At 39.7% G+C, this 22814-nt stretch overlaps 1 long non-coding RNA gene across 1 annotated transcript in view; it reads right to left on the reverse strand.

Moving 5' to 3' along the window:
- Positions 1 to 22814, reverse strand: part of LOC145342670 (uncharacterized) — a 30388-nt gene that overhangs the window by 834 nt on the left and 6740 nt on the right. Inside the window, exon 2 of the long non-coding RNA XR_013886588.1 lies at positions 12468 to 12633. This is a non-coding gene — a long non-coding RNA (uncharacterized LOC145342670). The remainder of the gene's footprint in view (positions 1 to 12467; positions 12634 to 22814) is intronic.

The following is a 22814-nucleotide window of genomic DNA, read 5'->3' on the forward strand; positions in this document are numbered from 1 at the left end:
ATTGCATCCAGCCTGTAAGGATGGCGGGGACCTTTTCAAACGCACAACCTCTATCACATAGAAGGACAAGGGCACACAGAAAGACCACCTGCTGCAAGTTTCTCTCCAAACCACACAACAACCTCATTTGAAATTATATCACTGCTCCTTCACTGTCATTGGGTCAATATCATGAAACTCATGGTAACTTCATTGCAGTGTTAATGTAAGTCTATTTGTGACATTAATAAATAAACTTAAAACTTAAACTAACAACACTATAGGTGTACCTAAACCACATGGGCTACAATGGTTCAAGAAGGTAGATCAATACCACCTACTCAAGGACAATTATGGTGTGGCAATAAATTCTGGTCTTGACAGTGGATGAGCAAATACAAAATCTGCTGTTCCCATGCATCTGGCAACTCCCCTCTCTACCAGACTAGTCTTACTTTCTTCACCCTTCAATTTCCACAGTTTTACCTTAAGTATACATGGAATTACATAGAAATTAACAGCACAGAAACAGGCCATTCGACGCAACAGGTCTTTACTCCCTCCATTCTTCATCTAACCCTATTACCGGCTCCTTCTATTCCTTTCTCCCAAATTTCTTTGAAATATATCTATGTAATTCACCTCAACTATTCCATGTGATCAGAGCTTCCACATTCTAACTGTTCTCTGGGCAAATAGATTTCTCCGTTACAACTGTATGAATACAGAGAACATGAGCTTTCACACAGCATGCTGCAGGCATGGCAGTGTTGAGCGTCCAAGCTGTTCCTCCCCTCCCACGCCCGCCTGTCCTTAAAATCTGTTGCTCTCTTATTTTCACTAGCACGTTGTTCAGGCTGCTTTCCTCATCTTCCCGCGTGCAAACATCTCGACTTTGCACGTAGTCTCACCTGGCTGAGAAAGAGAATGGATTGGCTACTGTATCATACCATGTAGCCTGAAACTAGCCATGTGTAGTACTGTCCATTTAAACATCAATGATGGAGTCATTGGTCTCTCTCTCTCAGCAATAATAATAATTAATAATAATACACTTCATTGGGCAGGATTCGCTGCCCCTCTCCCCCCCTCCCCCTCCCCCTCAGTGGATGGGAGACAACGCACCACTACTTGGGGGCAGGATCCCCTGGTCCTGTCATTGTCAATGGGAATTCCCATTGAAGCCACCCCACGCCATCAGGAAAATCACAACAGGGGCTATGTGGCTGGCGGGACCAGAGAATCTCGTTGGTGTGAACAGCCGGAGAATTTCAGCCGTTGTCTTAGTTAGATAAAGTTGTAAAACTTTTTTTGCTAAATAAATCAAAAGTTTATTGATCCTTATCTCCATGTATATAGGATGATACATTTTAAAAAATCCAAATTGAAACCAGGGTAAGGCAGGAGACTTGAGTTATGATATTAGTTCCTTATTTAATAGAAATAATTGAAATCCTTATAATTGTAGGTGTTGATTTTCATCTTCATTGCCTGAGCGATGGAATTTTTGCTGTTTATAGAATCTACCTGATCCTATTCCTTTCGTTTCAATAGACACGTTTTATAAAAGTTGAGTGAAGCTGCCAGATTGCTGCCCAAGCAGTGAAGATGAAAATCTAACATGAAGTAAATATCACAGAAGACATAAAAGTAAATGGAAACCATGAACGTCAATTTTTTTAAAAAAGCAGATTTTTGTGACGTGATTTATTTTGTAGTTATTTCAAATATTGCACTCAAAAGTCAAACTAAAATCAGGGACTGCTACCCCATTGTCTCTTGGATTGACGTACATGTACATAATAGATACCTCAAAAATCTCAATATACTAACAGTTCAGGCACTTTGAAAACTGTAGAGCACTTTCTGAAACCTAAGGGTTAACATGAAAGAAACAGAACAGCAAACAGCGTAGGACTGACTCACAAAGTATGTCACTAGCTCCTCCACAAACTAAAATCAATTTTTGCTCTGGCAGTTCAAGCAGTCACGTACTTGACTCTAATCCAAATAGTCATGAGCTGAAGACTTAGGGCCGCTTATATTAATTTTGACTGCTTCAACCAGGTAAATTTCACCATTCCCCAACCTGACTGTGAGATAAAGCGCTTTTAGTTAGCAAGATGCTTAAACATGCAGTAAAAATGAGAAAGAGTCAAAATTGCTTGGCATACAGTGTCTGTATCAGGTTTCTTGCCTGCTAATCAAAGAACAGCATTTAGTTTGGTCATGGGAACCACGTTATTCTCCCAGCTGAGAGTATGGGCTTTGCCAAGAGAAAAATGGAGGAAAAATACAGAACAAAGGGTAAAAAGAAAGGGAATGATATTTGGCCTAACTGTAGGATAATGAAATAGGAATGCAAACTAATCCTTAAAACATTGACTTCTCATTAGAGCAGCCCAAGGCTGCCTACTGTGGTATAGTCTTCTGTGACTGCCAGGCATATATTACTATATATTTTAATAGTGCAAAACCAAGCTTTCAGTCCAACTTATTTATAAATTCAGTTACATTCATCTTTCTTACTTCCTTCTACAAATGGTTTACATATAAGAAATTAAATTTGATTTATGCTTTGAAGTTGCTGATTAAATAATTGGATATCTTCAGGTATCTTCGGGATATCTACTGTATAGTAAATATTGGGAAGTCACGAGGCAGGATTTTTCTCCTCCTCCACTGTGTGTTTATGGCAGCGGGGGGAGGCAGAGTGCTGCTCGCTGGTGGAGGGATCTTATTGGTCCCACCGATTGCAAAGGGGTTTCCCCTTGAACACACCCCTCGCCACCGGGAAAACCCGTGCAGCGGATGCGCCATTGGCGGGACCATAAGATTCTGCCGATATTAACGGCCGTGAGAAAGAAGACCTAGTTCCCCGCAGTCTCATTCCATTGTCCCACAGTACAATGCTACATCATAATTCATGAGGAAAATGTTATTATCTTCTTCTCCTGCTTTGGATTTATCAGGTGATACAACAATGATCTAACTCATTGTGGCTCCTATTCCTGTAACAGAGGAGAGAATCTCATTGTTTTTGCTTGAGTTATATATGAACCCATGCCCTTCGGGTGAAAAGAATATTGTAGTTTGCCTCTGGCTTTTTAGCTTTCCATGTTTGGACGGTACTAATTTTCAGAGCTCAACATTCAATATTAATCCCAGTGGCCATCCATCCTAACATTTATTGGCTTGATGTAAGCTTTTGTATTGCCGTTTTTAAAACTGCTCAAAACAGTTAAAAGTATCTAAGGAATATGGTGTGATTTTAATTTTTGATGGCCAGCCTACTAGGTATTAGTGCCAAATTAGCAGCTGGCAGCTGTTGAGCTTTGATTAGGCTGGTTTGTTTAGGCCTCGGCATGTTGTGTTAGTTGGCATTGTTACCCTGTAGTTTGGTCACCTTCCAAGACATGTGGGAAGATATTACTTGTGCATGGAGAGTGAAACCAGCAGTGCTAGCTATTAAATAACAGTAAGCAATTAAGTTCCTACTCGCGTCTGCTCATCAAATGGACTCCAGGTATGATAAGAAAGCATGAAGAAAGAAGCAGGGGTAATATTAATATGATGTATCTGACCTACCAGCTACGAAAGAGAAGCAAAATTAAATATAAAACATAGTAACTGAAAAAGGTGGAATTTAACACTACGTAGACATCAGATAAAGAACTGAAGGCTTTAGGGATGATGCTGGAATAAAAGCATCTGATTGGAGCTATACACATGCTAACACACTTTCAAAGCAAGTGCTGAAGCTACTCACCACTAGATTAAATGATAAAAGGTTTGTTTGCAGGTTAGTGGCAGCATTTTAGAATCTACTTATGACATTAAACTGATGCTGTTAGAGCAGTGTATACATTTCAAAGGGACGGATAGAAAATGCTCTAGTCTTTTTAAATGACAATAATGACCAAATTTCAATGCAGCACCATGAAACTTAAACATCCTATAAATAACTTCATTATTTTAGAAACTGGAATTTTTGTGAATGGAGGTTTGCTATTTCCCTGCAAGTACTTGTCCACAAACAACAGCTCACTGTTAATTAGACAAGGCAATACCCTTAGATTCTTAGTCACAAAGTACCATATAGTTGGCCTAAAGGTGATTGATTATTGGGTAGTTCTCAACACACATAAAGCATGGGTGCCATACATAGATTTCAGATCAATTAAATTGGATCATAAATGTAAGTATCAACATATATTAAAGATTATTGTTGTTAAAAGAAAGTGCTAAAAATTCAGGAAGATTAAAGATGTTAAAATTTCACCAGCAAATAAGAACAGTAACATAAATGGTTTTCTTCAGTAAAACTCTGGTTTTCTGAGACTCATGTTATTTGGGCATGTTTCCCTGAGAAATGTTGCTTTGTAAGCTTTCTTAATATTTTCCCTTCTTTCCCCAAAATTCTGACTCTCAATAGGAAATAGCTGCAGAGGTACTGGTAGACCCTCTATACCTCACTGAAGTGTCCATTATTTTACAGATAATGTTGTCACCTGCTTTCTGACAAATGGATTGAGCTGCAGTCAAGCCCAATGCAGTTCTCTTTTTGGCAGGCATTTCTGCATAACAATTAGAAATGAGAAAATTTCTTTCACTTTCCTTAGCCTAGAGGTGCTGAAGCTAAATGTGGTGACCCATTTGTTGCCCCAGATGGGACTGGTTAAATCAGCACTATGTAACATCTATTGGGATCGACTGTCATAGCAGACTAAAGAATTAAATAAAATGGGATTTTAAGAAGACACAAGTTCATCCTATGAAGCCATATTAATGATTTGAACACTTTGGGACTCCAACATACTTGTATGTGTGTGTTCCAAGGTTAAAATGCTTAATATTTTTGCTTTCATAGTGTTCTGTTATACAGGACATGCTGGGCTTTTCAGAAAGCCCTTATAGAAAAGACAGAATGATGGACAGCACAACTGTTTGTGAATCATTCTGTTAACAAGTTGCTAGTGTCGGAGACGTGTTGTTTGAAACATATCCCTGCTAACCATAGATCTGGAAACATTTACCTTCCATAAAGTGGAATGTATGTCATTTTGATTTGTGTTTGATGCTCATTATCCCCTGAAGATGCACAGAGCCATGGCAGATTAGTAAAGAGTCAGTTTAGGTTAATTTTCTTCATTTTTTTATAGACACGGATATAATAAAAATCAAACTATGGCCTACGTGATGGATTAGTGGGGAACAGTCCTTCATACCAGCTAACCAAGCTGGATAAGGGCCAGACTTCAGTGAGGCCTACAAGTAAGCTGTTGATCTAATAATAGGAAATTACCTGTCACACAGCTGGTGTTAGAGGAGCTCCTTATGCATGAATTTGTAATAGATTTGAACATGTCAACGAGCTTTATGTCTATAAGCCTAAATGATTGCACTTGAAAAATAAGAGCATTTTATTTGGACTGTTCCCAAAGTCCAAGTTGTCTGACATTCAAGTTGTACTTTTGTTTGTAGCTGTCTGCCATTTAATGAATTTCATTTGTGTGAGGGAGGTACTGTCCGCATGTTCTTGTACAGATATATATTGTACCAGTGAACCTACAAAGTCATTGTTGACGTTAAAGGATATATAGCTCCAAAGCATTCTCTACTTATTCTTTATGTTTTAGTATCCATTGAGAATTCACAAATATCCTTTTAATATTTGCTCAAGCTACATCCCTCAATTTATTTATTAGTGTCACAAGTAGGCTTACATTATCACTGCAAAGTGGAAATCCCCTAGTCGCCTCACTCCGGCACCTGTTTATGTACACTGAGGAAGAATTTAACATGGCCAATGCACCTAACCAGCACAACTTTCAGACTATGGTGGAAACCCACGCTGACATGGTGAGAATGCACAGACTCCGCACAAACAGTGACCCAAGCTGGGAATTGAACCTGGCTTCCTGGTGCTGTGAGGCAGCAGTGCTAACTACTGTGCCGCCCACTGAAGAATGGGACTTAAGTTTAATTAATAAAGCCAAGTAGGTGGCAATGCGATAGAGTCAGAAGCAGAAGCATTAAATGCTGGTTATTTTTATCCAAAGTTTTAAATTATCAAGAAGTATTGGAATTTAGATTTTTTAGTTCAATTCCAGCATCTTATAAGGATTTTAACTTTGCTGCGAATGTTTCCATTTTATTAAAATTATAAAAGAGATCCTTTTTCAAACAAATGTGATTGATCTCATGTTGCAGTATTCAAAAGAAACTGCAGGATTCACCTGATAAGGCAGCCAGTGCACTGGATTCTCTGACCTTGCCCACAGCTGAATTCTCCAATCTCGCTGTAGTGAACAGAGATTTGGCTGAGCGCCAAATTCTCCATTCTCACTGGCAGCCGCAGCAGGGCATGAATGGCCAGAGAATTCTGGCCAGTATTCCACATTCCTTGGTGACCGTGTCCTCCCTAAAATATAGCAGGTTTTCTATGATGGCGAGAACTTCCTTGGCGAATGTGTTCTTCTTAGAACACAACTCAAGAAAAATGGATTAAACAATCATTCATCCCATTACAGCTTGTGGGTTTCAAATGGTTGGCGTGTTTTGCCTATAGCAACAAAATAATTCAGTGTGTGAAGTACTACATCAATTCATGTTTTTTTGTATTTGCATTTTGTTTTGTTGTATGTTTTTCCTTTGTTTTGTGACAATTAAACAGTGTTCTGGTTCTCTCCATTGCATTATATAAACCTTTCTTTAGCATTACTCCTGAACCCTGATGGAACATATGACAACTGCTTTGACATGTTAGCCAAAATAGGCTGTAGGACTTATTATTTTGAATCAAAGTAATTTAAACCCACTGTGTGTTCAATACCCAGTTCTTCCGTGACAGGCATGCTATAATGGTTAGAGCTTCCTTGATGACAGTATTCTCCCTAGAATACTTCAGGATTTCTATGATGGCTGGAGCTTCCTTGGTGACTGTGCTCTTCCTAAAATATAGCAGGTTTTCTATGATGGCTGGAGCTTTCTTGGTGATGGTGTTCTTTTTAGAACACAACTCAAGGTAGTTTTCCACCTTCTGCCAGATCATTAAATATATTCAAGGCCAAATTAGACTTACAAAGGAATCAAAGGCAGTGGCAGACAGGCAGGAAAGTGGAATTAAAGTCACAATCAGATCAACCATGAATCCTGGACCAGGCTCAATGGCCTAAGTCCTACTTCTTATTTCTTATGATCTTATGAAGGCTTCCTTGGGTGGCTGAGGGAATATTCATGCTCCTCCTGGCCCACAAGGAGTACTGCAAAAGTCACTTTGCTTGTTTTGCAGGCAGCTTCTGCCCCCTTTCACTGACTGACTTCCCTGCCCCAGGAAACTCTGACGGCAATGAATTTTAATCAGCATTTCAATTGCACAATGGGATCCTGATTTAAATATGTAAACAAAGTGTCTTGACTTTTTACAATGGGACATTCAATCACCTTGAAACCCATGACTGCAAATATGGCAGCAGAAGCATGCATGACAGCTCAAGAAGACATATCATAGATCTGATGGTTTAGCTACAATCATCAACCTTCCCTAACCCATCTTGAGGCTTCAGTGTCAAGTCACTGATTCTTTATGTGTGAGCCAATTAAGAACATGAGAACATAAGAAATAGGAGCAGGAGTAGGCCATCTAGCCCTTCAAGCCTGCCCTTCCATTCAAGAAGACATGGCTGATCTGAAGTGGATCAGTTCCATTTTCCTGCTTTCTCCCCATAACCCTTAATTCCCTTGTCTGTCAAAAACCTATCTACCCGTGACTTAAATATATTTAGCAAGGTAGCCTCCACCACTTAAACGGGCAGAGAATTCCAGAGATTCACCACCCTTTGAGTGAAGAAGTTCCTCCTCAACTCCGTTCTAAACTGCACCCTCCCTAATTACAATGTAACAAGGGTGTCAGCTAAATCCCCTAAAACTGAACCAAATGCATCTACAAAGAATGTCTACATTAGATCCTACCTAACCTGAAGGTAAATACAGTATGTGATCAAAGCCTATAGAATTGGCTGTGAATTAAAGCATCTTTGTGTTCTAAAGCTACAATTTACTGGGAAGCAACAATACTAAATACAAGTGATGTTGGAACCTGCATGAATCTACTGAACATTCAAAATATCTAAGCAATTAGACAATACTGAACTGAATTAAATTTTGGCTGTAACATCTCCACGGTATTTGCAACATGTGCAATTTCCTTTCTGGCTGACTTTCAGTTGTTATATTGGGAGGTTTGGTGAGTGGCCAAGCCAATGGCACAGGTAAGCATCAAGGCTGTAACAAGTGTGGATTAAGGAGGAGGGAAATCAAGTTGTAATGATTAACTGGTGTGAAACTTTGATTTTAACAGCCTTAGAGAGCTAGACTTTTGAAGATCTGGAGATAGATTCAAAAAATCCTGATCCTAATGGGAAAATATAATTGAAGAATGCCAATGTCATCATTGAGCAGCCATGACCTTATTGAATAGTGGAGCAGGCTTGAGGGGCTAGATGGTCTACTCCTGCTCCTATTTCTTATGTAATAGTTACAGGATTAATATGGTCCCATTTGAACCACTAAGTTTGATGGGCAGTCACAAACGGATTAAACATGCATCAACGTACCTTTCTGCTCCTTTGCAAGTAAGCAGAATGATGAAAGAATGTATTTATATAGCACCTTGTATCATGGAAATATTTCTAAGCCCTTCACAAAATGTGCAGTGATGTGTCATGTAGCAGTAAGCATACAAAGCAAAATGAGTCCAAACATTTAACATTCCATGGAAAATTTATGGTATCAGCAAAATATATTGGTGGTTAATACAAAATAAAAAGTGTGACCTTTTGTGGCTTTCTCACTCCACGAATGTGTTTTTATTCTGTTATTTGATGTTCAAATTGACATTGTATGTCACAATTTGCACTGATTGATACTATATATTATCTGCAAGATTGACATATGTTACTATCTGCAACAATGTCAGTCTAACATTGTTCAAACAATTACTAAAATAAATATATTAAGCACCAAAGGATTGGTCTGAGTTGAAATGATTTGGATTTACTGTTTAACCTAAATTACTGGGTGGTATAAATTTGTCAAGTTAAGAGTTGGCACGTAAAAAACAGGTCAGCGCCATCTCAGATTTAGAACAAAGATCTTGCAGCTAAAAGCTAAAACCCATTAACTGAATATATTAGTGCTCAAGGGTACTCAGATAGAAAATACTAAAACATTTCTGTGTGTTAGTATGTAATATCCTTTGAATCCAATCAGAATTATTATATATTCAGCAATACAACTGCTTGTTTGATTTACATAGTTTTTTTATCCTAATTGTTTATATTTTTCGGTTTTGTAGTTCAAATTCCCTTCTTGCTCAGTGGCCTCCAGAAATAGAGTGCAAAGTTCTATTATTTAATATATAATAACACTCATGACTGCATACAGGATTTGCCCTTGTAACAGAACTAAAATCCTCTTATTCTAATTTTTTCCTTCAACTATTTTCCTTTCATATCCTCATGCTCCTTCACATGAAATTCCACATAGTTGCCTTTTAAAAGGGACAATTTTGCTATCACCACCTTTCCTGATACATGTTGTCACTGCCTGGAGCTCACTAACTCAGCAGCCTGGCAAACAAGTATCAAACCTCAGTCAACTGAAGTAAGAGAGTTTGAGTGATGGGTTCATTCATTCCTAGCTGGGAGTCAGGACCTCAATCACTTGTGTTACTGGCCCCTCCCCCCACCCCACAGCGTATCATTTGTGAAAGAAAAATAGTTGGAGAAGAAAATTGGAATAAAAGGGAATTCAGTTCAGTTACAAGGGCAAATTCTGTATGGAGTCATGAGTGTTATTATATATTGAAACTACATATAACAAACTTTGCACTCTCTTTATTTCTGGAGGTCACTGAGCATGAAGGGAATTTGAATTATTTGACGTGGCTTTAAATTTTTAATATTTTAAAATTAAATTTGAATTACATTTTAAAAAGACACCCTCATGTTTCTTAATTAATTCTGAAGACACCTCTGTGGGGGTTAGGAGATGATGAATCTGATTACCACTGCAGCTTTTCATGTCCTTCTTTGGATTAGAAGATCCTCGAGCTCAATATCAGCCAATGCACAGCAAAAAAACATACGTTCAGGGTGATTTGGCATCACATATTTCACACTTTGAAAACCAAGGGACTTATTTTTAATGATGTCTTAGAGGCAGTGACCACTTGTGCTTGACATTCTGCTCACATTAGCAACAGAGTCTAATAACAGCTGTACTAATGGATTTAATCTCATAACCTTAGCGCAAGACAAATGGATTGAAAATTAACATTTAAAGAAATATCTATTTAAGTAACTTCAGAAATTTTTTCTGTAGTCTTTAAAATATTAAGAAGTTGTTTCAGTGAATCATCTTGTATATATGCCAAAATGTTTGATTTCCTAGCCACTTAACACTGAATCTCAAAAGACCTGTAATTGTAAGGAACTGGCACAGATCAGAGATAAATTATATTAATTATTTCATCACGCTATCCAACCTGAGGAGCCATTCAAGCGAACCTTAGAGCTCAAAGGTCTTTAAATAGCTCCCCTGGTGGTCTTGTGGGTAAATGCACTACATAATATCACACACACTAGTAATAGCTATTATTTCAGGAATCAATCTGCTGAGTTCAGATAGGGCAGAAGCTGGGATGCTGCAATAGTCCTCAGAATTCCTGATTGGAGGTGGACAAAAACCAATTAACATCCCTATTTCCGATTATTATATATTGATTTCTACTGGAAAGCTTGCATGAATACATATCCAATAGACTGCCAACTCCTGCACCTCCCATGCTCACACATGAAGAATGGCTACCCAAAAAAGGAATAGGAGTGATAGCAGCTTAGAGCGAAGTGGGCGGGAAGTGGGGTGGGGGGAGGTGGATTGTAAATTTCTCAAAGTCAGCAATACTCAGGTTGAATTAGGAACAGGAATAGGCTATTCATCCCCATGGGCCTGTTTTGCCAATCAATCACATCATGGCTGATTTATATCTCAACTCCATTTAACTGGCTTTCATCATATCCTTCAATTGCCTTACCTAATAAAAACCTGTTGCTCTGAGTCCTGAACGTTTCAATCAACCTAGCAATCTTGCAGGACAGGATTCCAATCTTCCACTACACTTTGTGTGAGAATGTGCATCCTGATTTCATTCCTCAAAGGTTTAGTGTCATTTTAAAATAATGTCTTCTTCTTCTGGATTATCCACAAGAGGAAATCGTTCCTCTGTAGCCACTCTGTTGAATCCTTTAATCATTTTAAACATCTCAGTAAGGTCATCATCAATCTTCAAGGGAACTCAACCAACTTGTCTTTATAATTTCTGTCTTTGAAACTTGGTATAATTCAAGTGAACCTGGATTGTACCACCTTTTAAACATTTTCTTTGAAGTATCGTGCCTAAAATGAACATAATACACTAGGTGGCGACTGACTAGGGCTCTGTACATGAAGCATGTTTTTTTCCCTGTCTTAGTCCCTGTAGTATTATTAATAAACTATTAAAAATATAGGTGGTCTGCAAGGGTTTCATTTAACTAGGAAACACAGAGCCCTCTGACCAGAACGATTCTACTTATTAGATTTTTTTCCCCAAAAAGAAAGTTCCTTAGTCAGCTCAAATGATTTAGAATAACATCAGTCTTTCAAGATTATCAATGTAAGGAATGCAAGGCTTTGTGGCTTAATCCATAGTATGCCAACGAATGGCAGTGCCTGCTAATTCTTAGCTAATGGATAAATATTTTAATGTTGGAGATTGGATTAACTTAATCAAGGACATAGCTGCTCTCGAACTTATCGTTCAAATGTTAGGTCAATTATTTTAGATATTGTGACAAACATTTCAAAGCAATATTCCTAGTTGCATGGAACATTGTAGCCCATAATAAGATTCAAGCAATTTGATTTCATTGTTAAGACCTTCCTATTGGTTCCCTGTTATGCAGAGTATTCAATGGGAGAGTGGCCCTTGACATTTTCATTGTTCATTTTATGTCCCATTGTGGATAGTTGCTGTGGGATTCATCTTGTTATAACAGAAATAATGGTTGGCTCCCAAACAACGAGTTCCAATTAGCGTGTAGGGTATTCGTATCATTTAGTTCATTCCCATTGTATGTGATTGAAAAGCTTTAATGACTGCATTTGTTAAATTACATTTTAGGCTGAACTCCATTCTATCCAGACAGCTAAGTGGGGTCACTGTGCAAACACTTCAGGGACCACCCATATTGCAAGACATGTAATAATCCATTGCACTGCAGCTACTGATAAAACCTTGCGATCCTTGTAGTCATAACACAAAATAACAATAGCGAGGATGAGTGGCAAGGGATTGAAATAATATGACCAGCTGGTAACTCTCACATGTTTCAATCAAGAGACAAAATTCAGGGCACCATGTGTTAAGCTATCTTTTCATTTACCTGACTCAGAAGGGCATGGGTCCTTTGTGTGAAAGCCGGGGTCTCAGTCTCCTGTATTTCTTCATTGGTACTTGTCTTTGACTGGGACGTCTGCCTACTTTTTGTACATAAGTTCTGATGCCGTTATCATCCAATGCTGACCCCTCTGACAGGACAGCAACCGGCCCTGGGAATACGATAAGCAGGATTAGTTATGGAACAGAATGAAGATGCAGTAAATTGGGAGAGTGCATGTAGTTCATTGCTGCAAAGTATTATCATAGAAATCATAGAAACCCTACAGTACGGAAAGAGGCCATTTGGCCCATCGAATCTGCACCAACCACAATCCACCCAGGCCCTACCCCATATTCCTACATATTTTACCCACTAATCCCTCTAACCTACACATCTCAGGACACCAAGGAGCAATTGTTAGCATGGCCAATCAACCTAACCCACACATCTTTGGACGGTGGGAGGAAACCGGAGCACCCGGAGAAAACCCACGTAGACATGAGGAGAATGTGCAAACTCCACACAGACAGTGACCCAAGCTGGGAATCAAACCCAGGTCCCTGGAGCTGTGAAGCAGCAGTGCTAACCACTGTGCTACCGTGCCGCCTACTATGCCCACTATTATAGCTACTATAGCAAAAATACTCCTCAGTAAACTGAAACTAATCTTGAAGCCATTTTAGCTGCACAAATGCCATTTTGAGCAGAATGTTTCAGCTTGAAATCACAAATTTCTATTGGAGCAAGTCAGTGTTACATTTGTAGACTAAAAATTCTCTACGAAGTATAGTGTTGAGTGGCAACCGGAAACTAATATTTCCTGTCATGCCTGATGCCTCCAGGTAAATCATCTGCATACCACATTGAACAATCTGTTTCTCATTATTGTTTGGAATAAGATGAAGGTTCATTTATAACAAGTTATCACACCTTTCTGGTCGTATTTAGTACTTACCACAATCAAAATCTGTCTATAAAACATCTCTTATAATATAATGAAAGACACAAAATATATTCTCAAAACAATATCTGGTTCCTCACAACATACAAAAACAGTACTTCTCTTACGAGATGATCATCTCCCTGTTAACATAAAATATTCATTGCCCACCGAGTAATGTTCTTTACAACAGCTGTCTATTTGCTCCTTGTCCATTATATATTAATATTCATCCTAAGATATAAAAAGTGTTGCTGCTTACCTACTAATTTTTTGCTAAAATCTAAAAATGCTCATTCAGTAATATTAAAAAAGTGCTGCATATCAGCAGCATGCCCTGCTCATTTCACATTTCAATTTTATGTCATGACAACTTCATATCTAATATACCCAGGTGTCATGTATGGAATTTGCTTTTAATGTATTCAAAATTAAAAATTTAAATCCGTGCCAAGTTCCTGTCTGCATCACTGATGTCTTCTTGCAATAGTTTCATGTCAACTTTAATTTCCAACCGCAGATTCATATGTGTTTTTCCTGGGTAAACTTGATGTTCCTGCCCTGACATTGAAGACGTCAACTTGAGGCCCAATTGTAATTGGACCTCAGGGTTCACCTCCATAAAACTAGACAACTGCAGACACCAATTGGACCTCCTGATACAGCTTGCAATCTAATTCCATCAGGCTCTGACACCAAACTGGCACATAGCTCAGTTCTGCTCCAGCTTGTCCTGGCTACATAAGAATAAAACTATTGAAAAGTTTTTTTTAAATTTCCTGTCATCTCCAGTTGGTATATAGTTCTCCGAATTCCCAATTTCCACCCACTTGCTGATTCTGACTAACATATATTTTGACGTGTTTCAGCTGGGTGCCTTGAAAACCCAAGAGGTCAACGATATCCAGTCTGGCAGTTGGTGCATTCCAAATCCCACCCGCTGCCACCCCAGCCTGTGAGCAGGAGCCCACAAGACACTGAAAGCTAACTGAAAACTTGCAGTCAGTTTCTGATCGTTGGCCTTAATAGGTCTTTATATTATGGATGATGTTAATGAGCTAACCACTCCTTCCAGGTCACTTCTACCAGAATGTTACCATCTTTCATGCCGGCAGGATTTTCCCATCCCGCTGCAGTGAACGGAGATTTGGCTAGCCAAATTCACCGACCTTGCTGCAATGGTACGGTGGCATGAACAACTGGTAAGATCATGCCTGAAACGTCTAATCATCCTTCTTAAAAATGACCCAGAGGCAGGAAGATGCTGGGAAACTGGAAGGCCAGATGCTGCCAGGAAATTCTAGGCCTGCCTGCTTCCATCCTCGCCTTTGTCAGGCTTCCAAAGTCAACCCCATTAAATCTCAGTGCAGTTTTTGCTAACTTATTATAGCGACAAGTCTCTACGTATATCTTTGATAGCTTATGGAATATGGCAGACCTGTCCAATGTTAACCGCTTTAGCCACTGTCTGGAAAATAAAATTAAACAGTGAACACATTGGTTTTTATGTACACCATCTAGAAATAAGGGACCAACTTAGCAAGGTTAAGATAGCCAACCCATCACAACAACAAAGTCTATGAGTGGTCAGGCAACCAAATGGTTCTGATCTCCTCAGTGCTATTGGAAGATGATATTAATCCAGTAGCGTTAAACTGTTAATGTGAGCACTTTCCACGCACATTTCACAGAATGAATAACAGTGAATAAAATACAAACGTCATCTTCTAAAGTCTGAGTCAAGGTCTCCCACTGGTTTGTGTGTCATGGAAAATAACTCCAAATTTATCTCCAAAGGCTTTCTGTGGGAAGTATGTGGTCTTTACTTGTTAGAGTCCTTTCTCTGAAACGCCGATCAAAATTAGGAACTCACCATATATGAAATCACCACGTAAAACGTATCTAACATAGCCGCTATTTGAGATAGCTTCTTAATGACTGTCCTGCTTGTCCACCATGCAATCGGAAAACTGAAAACTTTCAATGGGTATTACTCTCTTCCAACAGATAGATGTCCCAAGTGCGTTCACCAAGGACAATGCTAATCCATGTCTGCAAATTTTTAGCCACATAAGTATGGCAGAATCAAATTAAATGCACTAAGAATATACAGTAGAGCACAGTTTTCAATAAGAGAAACAATCATATTAATTGTGCAATGATCTGTCATGATTCAGCATGAAAGCAATATATTCATTACCTGCATTCAATAATACACTGGAGATATCAATACTAATCTGAGTACCATATTGATTTAAGATCCACATGTGCCTTAACAATACTTTATTGAGTTTGCAAAACAAAACGTAATAATTGCAATGTAAAGATGTCAATATGTTGGAATAAGCAGTGTTGTCATTATATGGAACTCTTAATAATTGATAGTCTACTTTGCATTAATATAAGTAATATATTCTCCACCTGAGTATATATTCTCCTTCCTGAACAGTCCAATCCTCAATCGGTTTTTTTCTATGAATATGTTTAGAAACGTTGTTAATACGAGCTCCAACTGAATCACGTGCTTGCTTTTTCAGTTTTTTTTAAACTCTGGACTTATCATGAAAATCTATTGCTTGGTGCACCCACTTTTTGCCTTACAGACATATTTATTTTGTATTTGAAGATTTCACAATACCGATTATAATCAATTGATCTGTTTGTGAGGTCTTCTGCCCAGTTAATTTGGGTCAGATCGCTTATCTCAACTGAACTTTTGCCTTTTTTTAGTCCACATTCTTATCTTTGACTCTTCATTATCATTTTCTATTCTGAAAATGAACCTAACCAGTTGTGGCGCTATTTTCCAATTATTCTCCTACTCCCAACAATGACTTGCTTCATTTCCCAGAATCCATCTAACACTGCTGCTTTCCTTAAAAACAGTCAAAACATATTGATCTAGGAAGCAATCCTGCTTTCGAAAAAGGTTCCAGACATTGGTCGCAAGCATTACCTTTATTTCAGTCCACTTTCGAATAATTAGAACGATCAGACTTTACTGCTTTGCTATTCTTACATATATCTAACCTACCTGCAGATCTCCTCTATAATTCCATTCCCATCATTTCTTGGATTATAATGCACACATAGAAATGCATAATTTCCCTTCCTACTTCTTAACACAATATCCAGGGCACTCTTGAAATGTAATTGAACATTGACATATCACCCTGTGTGATAACTACCAGGACTTACATGGGAATCACTGATTGAATTCCCTGTAGGACTCATTGAATATGAGCTCCCTGAGTATTTGTAATTAACTAACCAGGTGGAACTTCTATGCGATAACCACCAGGGCTTACATGGGGAATCACTTATTGACTTCCCTATAGGACTTGTTGGATACTAACTCCCTGAGTATTTGTAATTAACTAACCAGGTGGAGCTTGTAAACTAAGCCCTGTTTAAAGCAGGCTCCTGAGTAGCTCCATCATTCCATTGTCCTGGTTGGGACCTGTTGTGTTCACTGCTGGTTTGTGGCTTCGATTTATTTTCTTTTGTGCAATAAAACAATATTCCTTTATAGCTGATTCCTGAATTTACTATATCCCCCTTATTATCAGCCCTAATTCTCCTGAAAATGTTACAACTAAGAACATTATTATGTTAGAATTTTAATTCTATGCAATCCGAAGGCAAGTCTCTGTTGTAGCTATAAAACATATTCATCCATACATATTATTGTGCTGGATTTTCCAATGCCAACAGTGTTGTGTGTTGAGATGTTTGTCACTTGCGCATTGGAACCCTTTGGAAGTTCTGACTTATTATTTGATAATTATGCAGGAAGTTGAAACTTCCAATGGGCAGATTTGCGTTGGCCATGGCTTCAGACAATGCCTCCGACACTAACCTTAGTGTCTGCGCCTTGGGCCTGTGACACAATATTTATCTGGATACTTACCCCAGTATTGTCTTGCTGTTAATTTCTGATATACATCAGTGATTAATAGCTGAGACCACCCTAGCATCTCCACAGCCCCTGCTGACTACCCAACAACTCCCACTGATCCAAATATCTGTCCCCTGATTCAACTGCCTACACCCCACTCATCCGCAGCCTCACCCACACCCTCCACTAACCCCATCACACCTCTAAAAACCTTTCAAAATGTACCTGAACATAGCAGCTGGTGTCATAAAAAGAGGGCACAGCCTATCCACTGGTCCTTATTGCCATTGCTGTTTGAGGATGGCTGCACTATGGGATCATTGCTGCAGGAAGTCCCAGCTACAAATATGAATAAATGTAAAACCAAAAATTATCTCCATAGTCTGTGGCAATCACTTCAGCATTGTTACTGACCAGAAGGCCATTTTTTTGTTAGTTATTCTTTCACAGGGTGTGGGCGTCAACCTGATTCCCTTAAAAAAGGTGGTGGTGAACCAATTTCCTGAATCGCTGCAGTCTATGTAGTGTAGAGTGCAGTTAGGAAGGCAGTTCCAGGATTTTAACCCAGCCACAGTGATAGAATAGTGATATAGTTCTAAGTCAGGATGGTATGTGGCTTGGAGTGAACTTGCAGGTGGTGGCATTCCTATGCATCTACTGCCCTTGTCCTGCTAGAGTTCAAGGGTTTGGAAGGAGAGTTGGTGAGTTGTGGCTGTGCATCTTGTAGATTACGTACACTGCTGCCACTGTGTGGTAGTGAATATTAAAGGTTAATGGCTGCTGGCCAGGGGGGTTGCTTTGACCTGGATTGTGTCAATCTTCTTCAGTTTTATTGGTGCAGCAGTCATCTAGACACAGGGAGTATCATACTCCTGACCGATGCCTTGTAGACTGGACAAGTTTGGGGAGTCAGGAGATGAGTTATTCTCCACAGAATTCCCAGCCTCTGACATGCTCATAGTATTTATATGGCTAATCCAACCAGTGTCTAGTCATTGGTAACCCCCAGGATGTTGGTTGAGGGGGATTCAATGATGGTTCTGCCATTGAATGTCAAAGGAAGATGGTTAAATTCTTTGTTGGAGATCATCGTTGCATGCCACTTGTGTGGAAACTTATCAGCCCAGGCCTAATTGTCCAAGACTTGCTGTACACGGGCACAAACTCTTTCAGTACCTGAGGAGTGGCATATGGTGCTGAACATTTGCAATCACCAGTGAACATTCCCACTTCTGACCTTAAGATGAAAGAATGACCATTGATGAAGCAGCTGACGACGGTTGAGCCAAGGACACAACGCTGAGGAACTCCTACAGTGATGGCCCGGGACTGAGATAATTAGCTCCAATCGCTACAGCCATCTCCCTTTCTGCGAATCTTCCTTTGTGCTCCATTGTGTGGAAATGTGTGTAGAATCCATTGTGTGTTCACATTTGTACCATTCAATTCTAACCCCAATATTGTAAGACATTAGTTCTTGTTTTTTTCTTGTTTACATAATTTTACTTCTCTTCCTTTATTGCTAATACTTTCTGACAATTTGCTTGAACTCCAGGACACTTCTTTCCCCCTCGCAACTTAACCACAGAGCCCTGCTCTTGCTTTGTTCATTTAAATCCTCCCCCACAGCTCTGCAAGGGGCGGCATGGTAGCACAGGGACCTGGGTTCAATTCCCGGCTTGGGTCACTGTCTTTGTGGAGTTTGCACGTTCTCCTCGTGCCTGCATGGGTTTTCTCCGGCTGCTCCAGTTTCCTCCCACAGTCCAAAGATGTGAGGGTTAGGTTGATTGGCCATGCTAAAAATTGCCCCTTAGTATCCTGAGATGATAGGTTAGAGGGATTAGTGGGTAAAATATGTAGGGATATGGGGGTAGAGCCTGGGTGGGAATGTGGTTGGTGCAGACTCGATGGGCCGAATGGCCTCTTTCTGTACTGTAGGGTTTCTATGATGCTATGACTTTGCTGCTGTCTCAGTTCTGGTGAAGGATCTCATTCTGGTAAATTTTCCAGGATCACTCTAATGCTTTGAGAATGAGAACCTTCCCTCCTTTCACCAGCTGTGTAGCCACATGGTGAAATTCTTGATCCTCCTCTCCTTAACTCATTTAATACCTCACACAGGAAGCAATTTGAACATTACCATCCTTGAGGTCTTACTCTCAATCTAACGTCTAACTTCGTAAATCCCCCTGCATGACCGTGAACATGGGTCAATTGATGTCACTGACTTCAATCTGAGGAAGAGCTTTTTGATAGCTCAGCCTCTCTTCCCAGAAGTTGTTCACCTTATCCTTGGTGTCTATCACTCTGGACAAACATTTCACTATATGGGATTCCCAGTCATGACTGCAACAAAGCCATTTCCCTGTGCAGCACAGTGGCAAGCACTGCTGCCTCACAGTGCCAGGAACCAGGTTCGATTCCCAACTTGGGTCATTGTCTGTGTGAAGTCTGCACTTTCTTTCTGTGCCTGTGTGGGTTTTCTCTGGTTAAGAACATAAGAACATAAGAAATAGGAGCAGGAGTAGGCCAACTAGCCCTTCGAGCCTGCCCCGCCATTCAATAAGATCATGGCTGATCTGTCGTGGCTCAGTTCCACATTCCCGCCCTCTCCCCATAACCCTTAATCCCCTCTCTTATCAAAAACCCATCAACCCGCGTCTTAAAAATATTTAGCGAGGCAGCCTCCACCACTTCAACTGGCAGAGAATTCCAGAGATTCACCACCCTTTGAGTGAAGAAGTTCCTCCTCAACTCCGTTCTAAACCGCCCCCCCTTTATCTTGAGGCTGTGCCCCCTAGTCCTACTATCCTTTCTGGTTTCCCCCAGAGTCCGCAAGAACAACTGGTTAGGTGCATTGGCCATGCTAAATTCTCCCTCAGTGTACCTGAGGGAACTGTGATGACCAAGGTACTTTTCAAAATAACTTCATTGCAATGATAATGTAAATCTACTTATGGCACCAATAAATAAAGTTTATTGCATCGCTTATCACGATCGCTCCTCTGCTATGCTGTAATTTTCTTTCTGTTCACTGTCTTGGGCAATCTTTGTTCCACAGTGTTAAGTGAAGATCAGAACAACTGTGTTCCAAGTGCCTAAACACCATTATCTATTAATTAGGTAGTTCCAATAATCCAAGGTTCCCTGCACTTCGTCCTATCCTTTTCCCTTTGGCTCTGCAGATGTTCTTTCTTTTTCTCTACCCCTCTGTCCTGAACTCTATCGTCTCCTGGGTAACCATATTCAGCAATAATGATCCAGTTTATCACTCCACTGCTGTGGATTCTGACCAATTCCTTCTCAAAAAAAGATTGTCTGCTCCAGATACTTTATTTTCTGATGCTTAAAGCAAACATGCTTCTTTGGAATACATTAAGGAAAATTAAGAACAGTCAATTTTCCAAATTTTTGTTTTGTCAAACAAAATTAAATCAGACTGGCTCAGACCAATCACTAACTGAATCTTTCGCTTTGGAGTTTAATAGGTACGTGACTGAATAAATCATGCATGCTGTGAAAAAAATGACAAGGTTGCATTCTCTTAGTCTGTGAATTACAGTTTTTTAAAAAAAATCTGTAAAGATAATTACTTGGATAAGGAAAATACTTCCAATATTTGCATAATCCTTGGAGGACTGCAGGAACATTTCTGCATAAGAATTAGATAACAAATTAATAATTATTTATAACCATTTCAGTTCTGTTTATTTCTCTAATTGTAATGCAAAATATTCATCAATAAAACATTATAGAAGATCTGTTTAACTGTAAGTCAGCAATAATTGTATCTGAAAGCTGCAAATGACACTCAGTACTCAAGAGCAGTAATACTCACCTTTCCTTCTTTCAAAAGGATCACATTCCTAAATAATAGAACCATTTAATACCATAATAATGTTCACTGACACTGGATTATGATCTGTACAGTGCCATGAAGGATTTGCAAAAGAGTAAAATCCCATTCCCAAGTTGCTGTGGTCATTGGGCAGCATGATGGCACAGTGGTTGGCACTGCTGCCTCACAGTGCCAGGGACCCAGGTTTGATTCCTGCCTTGGGCCACTGTTTGTGCAGAGTCTGCACACTCTCCCCATGTCTGCGTGGGATTCCTCCAGGTGCTCCGGTTTCTTCCAACAGTCCAGAAATGTGTGAGGTTAGGTGGATTGGCCATGCTAAATTACCCCTTAGTGTCAGGGGACTAGCTGGGGTTAGGATTATGGGGATAGGGCCTGGATGGGATTGTGGTCGGTGCACGCTCAATGGGCCAAATGGCCTTCTTCTGCGCACTAGAATTCTATGATCTATTGTGCAGTTTAATATGACCACATATCCAGCTGTAAACCAGATTGTCAAAATTATCAGACATCATCTCCTGGACTATCGAGAATCATATACTGAAAATCTGCCTTTTGTTTGCCTCACTAAAGAAAAACAGTGAAAATTTAAGCAAACCATTCAATGTTGGACTCAATTCAAACATGTACTCATTAGTTTTAAATGCATCGCTCCATCTGGTTTCGACAACTTGTGACAGCCCTGGGTCAGCCCTGCTGAGTCTCACTGACTGACTTTCTGTCCTTTATCAGTCTCTATGACTTATGCATTTCATTTCCTCATTTGAATGGCTTAGTAACGTGGAAGTTGAGCGGACCTAAATTCCAAAACAATACTCAGAGTAATTTCAATCTGATGTGCCTGACAGAAACAGGCCAAGTGGACAGTTATCCCACAGCCTTAACTGTTCACGTCTTGCTCCAATCTCACTGCTCTCTGTTTTAGTCTGCTTTCCTATGCAGGCAGTAAAGGTGGCTGCTTGGAATTGTCCAGGTCCTTCTTTAAACATACAGATCAAGGTCTGATAATGTCATTGAGCACAGGCTGCTATTTTAACTGGTTGGGGGAAGTCATTCTGACTTTTCACCATTGAAGATAACAGCAAGAGGATCCACAATAAGAACTATTAAGTTAATTTTATTTTCCTTCTGAGGTTTGGTGATCAGGGTTACTTGTCTGTATCCATGGGGAAAGTAAGCCACCTCTGCCCCAGGTTCTTCTTTCCGCAGAGTATGATGATTGTGAAGCCTTCTTGCCATGACTTATCTGAGTGTCTGGTCCAACTTGCTGTTTCCTGAAAGCCACCCACTTAGCTGCTATTTCCTACCTAATTCCAATGAGCCATCTCCTGAGGATAGGTTAATGAGTGTTGGGACTTAATATTGCCCAAGTATCAAGTTGCCAAGCTCAGGGCGATTTGGTATTCAATACAGCCTCCACACCCAATTCCTGCCCTGAGTTATGACTTCTTGTTTCTTGCTCATCCTTTCCTGTGACAATATTACACTATTTCACTGTCACTAACTCTTTCAGCCCCACCAGATCCTGACATGATACAGAAGACTGTTAGCATTCTAACTGTGCATTTGAAATGGGATATCTGCATTACACCATTGGCTGTAGCAACTTTTTTGTTGAAGAATTTCTTTGCAAGGGGGTTCAAGAGATTTCAGTCC

The sequence above is a fragment of the Carcharhinus amblyrhynchos genome, chromosome 4 (genome assembly GCF_965287045.1).
Source record: "Carcharhinus amblyrhynchos chromosome 4, sCarAmb.v2.hapA, whole genome shotgun sequence".
In the NCBI taxonomy this organism is placed as follows: Eukaryota; Metazoa; Chordata; class Chondrichthyes; order Carcharhiniformes; family Carcharhinidae; genus Carcharhinus; species Carcharhinus amblyrhynchos.